Genomic DNA, 12,705 nt, shown 5'->3' with positions numbered 1-12,705 from the left:
TTTTCGCCTGCTATATCTGTAAGAGATGCATAAAGCATTAAGAAAAGCACAAACGAAAAGATAGACCAAAGGAAGGCGGGACGATTGTGATTTAAATAAGGCAGCGAACAAATGACAAGAATGATAGAGATTCAGATGAAACAACCAACGAGCAAGCAAAATAAAACATATAGAAGGGAGGAGCTCAAGAGGATGCGGAAAGGCAAACAAAGGGAAAATCAACCGAAAGTATCAGCGATAGAACTCACCCATAGGACAGACACGAATGAGTTAATTCCAAACTAATAAAGACGGGTTGTCAGCTGTCAAGGAGCCAAGAGCTTTAAGACAGAACAACCCATAGGCCATCAACTTATCGGACTCATCAATGCCCCAACTTAATACTCATGCTCCCGAGTGCCGTTATCAGTCAGGGCTCATCATTTGGATCATTGTCCTGACTACCGGCCTTTCGTCCGGACTGACATTCAAACCACGATGTCGTTTTGTACATGATTCCGGACTTGCACACAACTCATCTATTATATGAGTCCTCGAGTACGCGTGCAGACTCAATCACTGATGCATGCTTCGCAGACAGCAGACGAGAATCCCATGGCTGTAATGAAGGACGTCTGAGGGAACGGCGGTTTGGCGATGCATCGGGCGTCCGAACACGATAGTTGTGGAATGTCTCCCCTCTCCTGCGTTCTGTGAAATTTTGCACTTTTCTAATATCCCCCGCTGCTCTATAATAAAAGATGGTCGTGGGTCTAGTCCAACATCCTCCTCACGCTTTTTGTTATCTGCCCTGACCCTGATGAAACAGACACATACACACGCTCGCTGTCGAATAATTTTTTTTGGCAAAATGGGGCAGTTTGTGGACATATTTGTTTTGTTACAGCGTCCATTCTTAAGCAAGTAACGATAAGGGCTGGATTGCTCTTAGTAACTTTGCCCATTGTAAGTATACGTATAATGCCCTTCCAAATTCACAAGATTGGCAGATATTTTGAGTCTATTATTATTTGTTTTACAAATTATAAGCAGCACTTATTGTGTATGCTATAAGCATCCATAGCCAGACGTCTTTTAAATTCTATTGGTTTGTATACTGTTGCAATAAAAATCGGCGCCGAGTTAAATAAGGAAGGACGATTAACGATGGCCATGCAACAAGAAGTGCAAAGATTAAGGAGGTATCAACTGCATAAAAATAACCTAAGCACCGCCATTCGGCTACACCTTTTACTGAGGCTTCGCAATCGAAGAGGAACCCTTACTAGTCCAGGGAATAAACACCGTACCTTCGCCTTTCTGAGATAGCAGTTCTAAAGAATATCTCATAAGGGCGGAGAAGAGAGCAAGGCGAACTAATGAATCGAGAACCAGAAATGTAAACTGTGGGTAAGGCGATACAGTTAAATGTCCCGTTGTGCACAAAATCTGGCACTGTGAGATAAAATATCACGGGCATTACTGTGGCAGGTGATAGTTCGCAAGTTGCACGGCCGAACACTGATTCCTTGGTGCTTTGTTCTATTGCACGAGACAATATAACACGGTTGGGATAAATTGCCGACTGCGGTTCTCCATCAGCTGTGGGAATAGGAATGGGAATCAGGCTTCTTGAACTCCTGGATATCGAGTCAGGCAAGCTAATACTACGCTACGCAGGCATATTCATAAGGTTTCGTCAAACCAGAATTTTATATCTATATAGGGTGGTCGCCTACGACCGATGACTTAATAGCATCGAACTGTATGCCAGTAAGATAATGTGATATACTAGAGGCACATTATAAGTGTATGTTAACTACACCATCAGAGACACCGTGTACGCGAACGGAGAACCACACGGAAATTGAACATTGGCAGTGTATTTTAACCTGTCTTGTGCTATTTCCACTAAGTAATAGTAGCAAGCATACATCCTTAGCTCGGGCTCTGTAACTACAGTGACAGCTTCCCTTGTTTAAAAAAAATCGCTAAAGCGACTTCTTTTCAGGCCACGCCACCCGCTTATCCCCTGGAGAAGATTCATGCACCAGTCGCAGTTTATCAAGGCCTTGCTGACATCCTCGCGGATCCTTAAGACGTCGAAGACTACTGTAAACGACTTCAAAGAGTGCTCGTGCGTCGATACGTTGTCCCAGATCCCGATTTCGGTCACCTGGACTTCTTATTCGGCATCAACGCCACAGATATTCTACACCGGGACATGATTGACCTTGTGCCAAATTACAGTTCCGACGGGGCATGAAGACGACAACATATCACTGTAGCTAGAAGAATTGGACCTTGAGTTTGTAGTAAAAATAATATGCAAATATAAATCCTTTGCACTTGTCAATTAGGTGTTTCCTTTGTTGTATCTTTCTATGAGGTTAGAGGTGAGCTCAGAATGCCAGCGGTGGCAGATCTTGCCGCAGTACCATAGTACTGGCGATTTTATAGCTACTGTTACGTAAGACGATAAAGAACAGCCACAGACGCAAACGAAAGCATAGGAGATTATTTTGTACTTACTGATCGATGCGAATCAATACAGTAATCTGCAATACTAATCAGAAAAAGAAGAAAAAACGACTGCATTCCGCCGGCATGATCCAAATCCATGTGTTGCTAGTTTAGTAACTCAAGATGAATGACTTCTCTCTGAGTAGTGGGACGTGCTCAAGTATGGTTTTACATTCTCACATTGACATTGGGACGTTTGCATTGTACCACGTGGTGAGATTGCAAGGAGAGGGCAGTGCTCAAGGCTGGGTGCACCCATGCAGTAAATCTCTGATTCTAATTAAGGTAATTCCGCGAAAGTCTTTCAGAATGCCTTCAAGAAAGCAGGCTTTCTTTATTTTGTTTAGTTTATGAAGTTTAACGTCTCAAATCGACTCAGGCTATGAGAGACGTTGTAGTGAAGAGTTTCCGAAATTTTAACCACATAGAGTTTTTTATTATGCACGGACATCGTACGGCACACGGGCGCCTTGCTTTTTGTCTCCATCGAAAAGCGGCGGCCGCAGCCAGGATTGAATCCCACGTGGCGGGTTCCCTCAATAAAGCCACCATACATTCGGATTCACAACCGAGTAAAATAAGGCGAACTGCGGAACTTTGCCTTGGCGATGAGCAGGTTTAGAGTGTTCGGCAGCTTGAACACCCGCGACACCGCTACAACTCCAGGCATTGGACCAGTGTGCGTCAGCAGGAGTGGCCGTCATTCAGCGAGTAGTGAACTCACTCCTTCGTGCGTTGGATATCCTTTCAGACATGCTCAGATATCTGACTCTCCCAGAGGAATTTGTCAGCTACGGGAGAAGTGTAACGCGCTTGGACAAGACCTAAGCCGGTAAAGTAGGAGAAGGCACGGTTGTAGGAAACGAAGCTCATTCTGGCAACTTTACAGCTCCCGAGGCTTCGGGAAATTGGAGGACCCTCCAGCGCGCTGAAGGAGAAGACTAGCGTATTTTCGCGACTTCTGCGGTGTTCGCGCTCCCGCTCTGCGCGCATGTTCCTTGACACGTCTATTTAGACGTGCCGGCCTCCCACTGCCGGTTATGAATGAGGTTCTGACAGCGGTATCAAGCAGGCGCCAGATTTTGGGAGTCTTCATTGACGAACCGCGAGCCAGCTCTTGGAGCTGCGCCTGGATTTCAGTCAGTGTGTTACAGAAGTGTACCCATATCTATTTTGTAAATACGTCTACTGTTTTCTTGTCACTGTTCGTAAGTTTGTTTCATCTGCTGCTTCTCGTTAATAATCCGTCTTTTCGTGTCAAATACAAGTCACCAGGCAAATTAGCGGGGAACATCGAGAAGAAGCGGGGTGCAGAAGCAAGAACAAAATAACACGTCGAACCTTAACTTTGCTAACCCCATAAAGTTTTTCTCTCCTTTCGATCTCTGCGTTCTGAAAAGTTGCCAAATTCAGGCTGTTGTTAATTTAAGAGGGGATAACGATAACTTTACCAAAATATTGTAATCGATAAATGTTTATCCCCTGTATACAGGTAGGTCCTCGTAAGACGTTCGGTGCCGATGTACGCAGTCCGCCTAGGAAATCTCTCAGTGACGGTAACACTGCTTTTCATTTCTTCTCTGATTTGTACAATCGGCTCGCTGTTGTCTTAAGCAAGCGGACCTCAGCGAACTGTAAAACTCAATATCATAAATACTCTTTACGGGGAAAGTGTTTTGTTACCCTTATAGTGATGGATTCTATCAATTCGTCCACTTCAGCTCTCTTTGAATATCTCGTTTAGAATGTTCTTACTTGAATACAAAAAAGCACGACGCATTAAAAATATATTTGACTCGAGTTTTTTTTGTTTCCAGCATGGAAACCTATGGGTCGGAAATAATTCTTGCAATTCTTGAAAGCTAACACCTCGACCACATTAAAGTATGGCTTTTCACGACAACAGTAGTGGTAAAACCCTTTTTTTTTAAGTTTTATGAGGTTTCACGTCTCAAGATGACTCAGGCTATGAGGGCCACGATAGCGGAGTGCTTCGGAAATTTTAAACACCGGGTCTCCGCACGGTTTTCGCGCCTCCACAGAAAAGGAGCAGCAAAATATTAATCGGGCCGACCTTTGCAAGCTGTCAGTAAACGTCAGAGGTTCTTGTCTTCTTCAAATCTTCCACACCTCTCCAAGCTGCTCCTCGATTCGGCAGGCGACGTGCAGTTCACACACAACCACACAATGAGACGCAGGACGATGAACTTGCCGTAACAAAACGAACATTAACTTTATATTACAAGAACACGAAGCACAGGGTACAGAAAACTTATTTACACGAGACAGAGGGGCGTCACACTTTACAAAAGAGATTGAGCGAATACCTAACGGCAAAACGAGCGCATTGCTCTTTTTACGACTTCTCAGTCGGGGCCTGCCTGCTATGCTGTCCTCTCTGAGCGAAAATCGAATCAGAACAAGAACCGTCAGTAACTGCGCGGCGCGCTCTTAAATAGCCAGCGCCGAACCTTCTAGGCGCGGAGGAGGAACGCAAAACAGCTTAGCGCTGCCAAAGCTATGCCTTCCCCCCTTGGCCTTCTGGAGAGGCCTCGAATTTTCTCGAACATGGTCAGCACGCGCGGCCCTCCCGCGCGAAGCGAGGAGGAGGGCCGGGACCGTGCGGGGGAATGCACGCTTGACTCCGCGCATGGCGACGAGGGCGAGGAGGCGCAGCGCGGTGGCCGAGATGACGTAATCGGTCGCGTCGCTTTCTCGTAGCTTGGAGAACATTCCATCGCCGTTTTCTGCGGCGCGCGCGCCGAAACATTAAAGAAAGGACCACCGCGGCCTTACACGCCCCACCATAAGAGGATTGCTGGGCTTTTTTGCCCAGCCAAACCGAATACATACTAAAGGCCGCGGCCCTTCGTCCGCTGGCACATGGTCTATATGCACAGTTCCTTTTGCTCACAGTCTCAAGGTGGCACGAATGACATTCAAAGCTGGTCACCGTTCCTGGCGCACAAAGTTTACAAGCACGAAGTTCAAAAGCACTTCTCTCGCGCACAGTCACTGCACAGCGTGCAAAGCGTTCACGATAGGTCCCAGATCCTGGAGGTCCTGTTACGACCAAGCATCCGCATTTGCGCGCTCTATTGTTCGCCTGTGGGCATGGATAAGTGCTGTGAATATGTGGTGATGGTCCAATGGCTCTAAGTGAGCCTGTTTCCAGGAATCCTGTTTTGTAAGCCTGTTTTGCTTTGTGGACACTCTGCAAATGCCAAATTGACCCTGCCAAGAGAACGTCTGGAAAAACACAAAGAAACGTCCCCCTGCGGGAAATGCAGGAAGTGCTTTCTTTCTTTTGTTCACCCTTCCAGTCGATAAGCCCTATCGTCCAGTGAGGAATGCCTACTTTCCAAAGGAGACGACAGAGTGACATGTCCGCTGACCTGCAGGACAAGAAAGGAGCATGACGCATACAGCCATTAAGTGATTTCCCAGGAATGCAGGAAAGATTTGCAATTGTCGAAAACGGACAATGCTGGGAGCGGATGCGGCGCCACGTGCACTCGGGTTTCTGAGAAGTAAAACCACTTGTCAGAACCAGCCTGTGGTTTCTTTGCTGAAGAATAGAAATGTACCTCCTCTCCTCGCCGTTCCCAAGCTTTTCCCGCCAACAAGTGATCACGCCCAACGAATGAATGCCGGACCAGTCAGTGCTTCAGACCATCAGTGCAGTGATGTGTTCGATTGGATGCCGATACCTGAGGGGCGTGCCCTGGATTTGGTTGGTCAGCATCTTCAGAGAGGGGCTGGACATAGGGGGTTTTAAGGACGCTGCAGAGCACGAAATGTCGCTCTGGGCCCTGGGTAAACGGCTCATCCAGTCGCTTCTCGCTATGAACTCTTAACGCTTGCCATTTTCCTGATGTACCCTTCTTCTTCGTGTAAATAATCTTGTAAATAAGTTTCTCAAAGTGCCATTAAACCTGCTTGTAAATATTTTACCTACTTCGAAGATTCAATCCTTCATCAACCCCGAGTCTCTGCACGCTACCAAGTGAAGGCCGGGACGACGTAGCCCCAGCGTCACGACAACTGGTGGCAGCGGTAGGATCTGAATCTACAAGCCACAACATCTGATGACTGGAGGTGGGATCTGGATCTACAAGCTACAACATCTGGTGATTCGAGGTGGATCAGAATCTACAAGCCACATCTGGTGATCGGAGGTGGCATCTCAAGCAACAAGCAGGAGCAACAATCGGCTAACAAGAAAGCAGCTCGGAACATCGATCGCATGTGTGGGTGAGTGCTTGGCTTTTCTTCTGATGTGGACCAGGTTCTAGAACAGGGTTAGATTTTAGAACTGGTAAAGAGAGTGTGGAAACGCCTTTAGGTTTGGTAGTTTGCACAGTTGTTTTGGAAGTAGCCGACACTCGGAGCGATCATGGACCTACAAAAGCTGCAGAAACCGGACCTGTTGCTATTGTGTGAGGAATTGGGAATTGATACAAGTGGTTTGGCACGAAAACCCTTGATTATAAAGGCAATCACTGATCTGGGAACCGATGATGAGGAGCTCAGTGAAGCATGGAACCTCATCGGGCAAAAAAAGGAACAGCTCAGACAGCAGAAAGAGCGGGAAAAAGAGGAAAGGGAGCGCGAACGTCAGAGGGAAAAAGAGGAAAGGGAGCGTGAACTTGAGAGGGAAAAAGAGGAAAGGGAGCACGAACGTGAGAAGCTTGAAAGAGAAGCAAAAAAGCTGGACCAAGAAATTGAGCTCCGGAAATTAGAACTAGAGTTGAGCAAGAGGTCGGGCGATTGTCCCCAGCTAGCGGTACCTCGTCTCAACAAGGAGGCAGATTTCAAGATGTCAAAGTACATGCAGCCATATGTGATATCAGGGGATATCGGTCTGTATCTGGCTAACTTTGAGCGAACCTGCGAAAAACTGTCCTTCCAGCGAGACACTTGGTCTCAGAGATTATTGACGGTTCTGCCCAGCGAGGCAGCGGAGGTTGTCGCGCGGCTAAGCAAGGAGGACGCGGACAACTACGAGAAGGTCAAAGCTTGCCTTCTGAGAAAGTATAGGCTTAGCGCCGAGGCGTTCAGACAACGTTTTCGGAACGCTACTAAGTCCAGGGACGAGAGTTACCCTGAATTCCTGTACAATTTAAGAGTAAATTTGGGCGAGTGGCTAAAGAGCACAGATTCCTACAGTGATAGGGACGCTGTAGTCGAGCGAATTCTTTTGGAGCAGTTTTATAACTGCCTCCCAGAAAAAGAAAGAAATTGGTTACAGGACCGAGGTGAAATTAAGTCGGCAACTGAAGCTGCCGAACTTATTGAGGAGTATGCTTCGCGCCGACAATTCAGCAACCCAGCAGTGGATAGGCCCCGCAATCCCAAGTTCAGTGTGAAAAACCGTCAGGAAAGGCACTTTGCTAGAGTTGGAAACGAAGAAATGAAGGTTTCTTCAGGCAAATTCCCTAGAAAGGACGGCAGTGAGAAAAGTGGGGAAGTGACCAACGTGCAGAACACAAAGAATAAGCTTGAGGCTAGGAAGCCGCTCACATGCTTTAGGTGTAATGAGCAGGGTCACATTGCCGTCAACTGCCGGAAAGAAAAGATTGCTTTCTCGTATGTCAGGGACTGCGATGAAAATATGCAGCTTTTAGAACCCTACCTGCATGACCTAGTAGTCAACGGGAAGCCTTGCAAGGTACTGCGCGATTCGGCCGCAACGATGGATGTTGTCCATCCGGCGTATGTATCGCCTTCCGACTATACAGGACAGTGTGCATGGATCCGACAGGTAGTTGAGGAACAGAGTGTGTGCTTGCCGATCGCGAACGTGGTCATCGAGGGCCCTTTCGGCGAATTAACAACCGAGGCTGCCGTTTCAGGAAAGCTTCCTAAGTGCTATCCGTATTTGTTCTCCAACAAATCGGACATGCTGCTGCGAAAGAGGGGCATCCTTTTCGGAGACAGAGTTGTGCAAGCCTTAACACGTTCAAAGGCGCGAGAACTAGCTACACTGCTCATTCCAGAAAAATCCACAGCGGAGGAAACGGCAGTTAAAACAGTGGTAAATGCGGAAGATAGCAGGTCAGAAAACTTTGAGAGCGAGGCATCTCAGATATGTCAACTTGAAAGGGAGCTTGATGAGACGCGGAATGAGGACGTTCTTGAGAGTAACCTCTTGCCGCCAGTGTCTAGTAATCTCACGAGACTTTTAAGTGGAACCCGAGAGGACTTAGCTATAGAGCAAGCCAATGATCCCAAGATACAGGAGATAAGGGAGCGCCACCGCGCCACTAAGACAGCAAACAATATTTCTTTCGAGATGAGAAAGGGAGTGCTGTATCGCTTATTCAAGGATAAGCGCGGAGTAGAGCGGGACCAATTAGTCGTTCCCCAAAAGTATCGCGGAGACTTACTGCGACTTTCCCATGGCAGCTCGTGGTCATGTCACCTTGGAATAAAGAAAACAAAGCAGAGGCTGTTGCAAGAATACTATTGGCCTGGATGTTTTAAGGACACGGAAAATTTTGTACGGTCATGCGACACGTGCCAGCGGGTTGGAAAGGCGCAAGATAAGTGGAAAGCTCCGATGGTGTTAGTACCAATCATTACCGAGCCGTTTCACCGGTTAGTAATAGATGTAGTTGGGCCACTTCCTGTGACAGAGTCAGGGTACCGTTATATCCTCACTATGTTATGCCCAGCCACAAAGTTTCCAGAGGCTGTTCCGCTGCGCGAGGTGACGTCCGAGAGTGTAGTGGATTCGCTGCTGTCAGTGTTTGCACGAGTTGGATTCCCTTCCGAGGTCCAAAGTGATCAGGGTAGCGTTTTCACGAGTGTCCTCACCACCTCATTTCTCGGGCGATGCGGCATTAAGGTAGTGCATAGCTCGATCCATCATCCGCAGAGCAACAGCGTAGAAAGATGGCACTCTGTTCTCAAACGAGTCCTGAGGGGACTGTGCTATGAAAACAAGCGCGAATGGGATACCTGCCTGCCTGCAGCGCTTTTCGCTTTGCGGTCAGTGCCGCACGAATCCACTGGATTTAGCCCAGCCGAGTTGGTGTACGGAAGGTCACTGCGCTCACCTTTGCGAATGGTGCGCGAAGCCTGGGAGGGGCGCGGAGAAGACCCAACAGTAGTAGAATTCATTCTGAACCTCTTGAATCGCTTACATAACACTAAGGAACTCGTTGAGGCCAGCATGAAGTCAGCCCAGGCTCGTTCCAAGGTGTACTATGATAAGACAGCCCGTCAAAGGACGTTTTGTATCGGGGACCAGGTGATGTTGCTGAGAAGTTCAAGGCAGAATAAGCTCGAAGTACAGTGGGAAGGACCGGCTGAAGTCGTTGCAAAGCTTTCTAACACTAACTACGCAGTGAAAATTCCCGGTAGGCGTAAAGAAGTGCGCATTTATCATTGCAATCTTATGAAGCCTTATGTGCAGAGGGAAGCCGTGGTAAATCTAACGTTAAACCTTCCCGAGGAGATGGGGGACAACTTGATTTGCCTCAGCGGAAAGGGAAGCAACGCTCAGGAGCTTCTCAAAAAGACGGAGCAGAGAGGAGAACTAAAGAAATCCCAGCTGTCCGATCTGGGCGAGATAATAACAGAGTTTGAGGCCTGCTTCGTGGACAGGCCAGGCAGAACTGATTTGACTGAGCACGATATTGAGCTGACTTCAGACGTGCCAGTGCGATCAAGGTGCTACCGATTTTCTCCAAGGCAAAGAGAAATTCTGGATAGGGAAGTAACTCGCATGCTGGAATTGGGAGTAATAAAACCCTCGGAAAGCGATTATGCTTCGCCTATGATCTTAGTAGAAGCTCCAGGTAAAGACCCTAGGCCTGTGGTAGACTACCGAAAGCTAAATTCTCTCACCAGGGATCAAGTGTATCCTATTCCGAATATTGAGGAGAGAGTAGAACAGGTCAGTAGAGCGGCATATGTGACTACGCTGGACCTTACTCGAGGATACTGGCAAGTACCGCTCACTGAACGCGCCAGCAGATACGCGGCTTTCGTCACTCCGACGGGCAGCTACCAGCCAACAATGATGAGTTTCGGGCTCAAAAATGCTCCATTTTGTTTTTCCCGACTCATGGATAGGGTTTTAAAGGGGTGTGAAACATTCGCAGTGCCTTACTTAGATGACATTGCGGTTTTTTCCGACTCATGGGCGGACCATATGGTACATCTAAGAGCTGTACTGAGCCTTTTGCGTCAAGCTGGACTAACCGTAAAGGCCGAGAAATGTTGCCTGGCAAGGGCGACCGTGGACTACTTGGGTCACAATGTAGGTCAAGGTTTCAGGAAACCCAGCGAGATTAAGATTTCTGCGGTAGCAGACTACCCGCGGCCGAGCACGAAGACGGAAATTCGAGCATTCCTGGGTCTGACTGGGTACTACAATCACTACATCCCTAACTATTCAGCTTTGGCTAGCCCTCTGACCGACGCTCTCCGCAAGACAGAACCGACAAATGTAGTCTGGGACGAACAAAAGGAAGCCTCCTTCGTAAACCTGAAGGCTGTGCTGATTAGCCGTCCGGTATTGCGAGCTCCAGACTATGGCCGAGAATTCACGGTCCAGTGTGATGCCAGTGATCGAGGGTTAGGTGCTGTTCTCTGCCAGAGAGATGACGACGGTAATGAGCACCCCGTGCTCTACTTGAGCAGAAAACTGAGTTCTAGAGAGAGGGCTTATTGCGCGTCAGAGAAAGAATGCGCTTGCATTGTATGGGCCATTCAAAAATTGCAGTGCTATCTTGGAGGGGCCAAATTCACCGTAGAGACGGACCATTGTCCCCTGGCTTGGCTGCAAACTGCGACATCGAAGAACAGTCGCCTTCTTAGGTGGAGCTTGATTTTACAGCAGTACAATTTTGAAATAAGATACAAAAAGGGGAAGTTAAATGGGAATGCGGACGCGCTTAGCCGCTCTTTCTAAGCGGTCCGAGATGTTCCTCACCATGTATCCAAATTGATAATCAGGTTTTTTTTTTTTTTTCGTGCGCTTGTATATGTGTGGCTATGTAAAGCAGCACGTTTGGTTTTCTAGGAATACGTGGGTCCTGAACGTCTTGAGAGTGGGCTTTTCTCGAACAACAATGGCAGTTTTCTTTTAACCTGGTCTCTTCAGACCGGAGCCGAGTGCTTGCTTCGACATGTGGTTGAGTTTCAGACAGCTCGAGCAATTTGGCCTACAACAATCAAGACAACGCGACAAGCAACAGCGAGCTTCAAGCGTTCACGTGCAGGCCATTAAGTCGTCTCTTCATGCAGCAGCTGGGACTGCTGCCCTCCGAGACTCTTCTGGCGGGGGAGGAGGCTGTTACGACCAAGCATCCGCATTTGCGCGCTCTATTGTTCGCCTGTGGGCATGGATAAGTGCTGTGAATATGTGGTGATGGTCCAATGGCTCTAAGTGAGCCTGTTTCCAGGAATCCTGTTTTGTAAGCCTGTTTTGCTTTGTGGACACTCTGCAAATGCCAAATTGACCCTGCCAAGAGAACGTCTGGAAAAACACAAAGAAACGTCCCCCTGCGGGAAATGCAGGAAGTGCTTTCTTTCTTTTGTTCACCCTTCCAGTCGATAAGCCCTATCGTCCAGTGAGGAATGCCTACTTTCCAAAGGAGACGACAGAGTGACATGTCCGCTGACGTGCAGGACAAGAAAGGAGCATGACGCATACAGCCATTAAGTGATTTCCCAGGAATGCAGGAAAGATTTGCAATTGTCGAAAACGGACAATGCTGGGAGCGGATGCGGCGCCACGTGCACTCGTGTTTCTGAGAAGTAAAACCACTTGTCAGAACCAGCCTGTGGTTTCTTTGCTGAAGAATAGAAATGTACCTCCTCTCCTCGCCGTTCCCAAGCTTTTCCCGCCAACAAGTGATCACGCCCAACGAATGAATGCCGGACCAGTCAGTGCTTCAGACCATCAGTGCAGTGATGTGTTCGATTGGATGCCGATACCTGAGGGGCGTGCCCTGGATTTGGTTGGCCAGCATCTTCAGAGAGGGGCTGGACATAGGGGGTTTTAAGGACGCTGCAGAGCACGAAATGTCGCTCTGGGCCCTGGGTAAACGGCTCATCCAGTCGCTTCTAGCTATGAACTCTTAACGCTTGCCATTTTGCTGATGTACCCTTCTTCTTCGTGTAAATAATCTTGTAAATAAGTTTCTCAAAGTGCCATTAAACCTGCTTGTAAATATTTTACCTACTTCG

Source organism: Amblyomma maculatum, chromosome 11 (assembly GCF_055883805.1).
Source record: "Amblyomma maculatum isolate TAMU_Amacu chromosome 11, ASM5588380v1, whole genome shotgun sequence".
Classification (NCBI taxonomy): domain Eukaryota; kingdom Metazoa; phylum Arthropoda; class Arachnida; order Ixodida; family Ixodidae; genus Amblyomma; species Amblyomma maculatum.
This window is presented reverse-complemented; position numbering follows the sequence as displayed.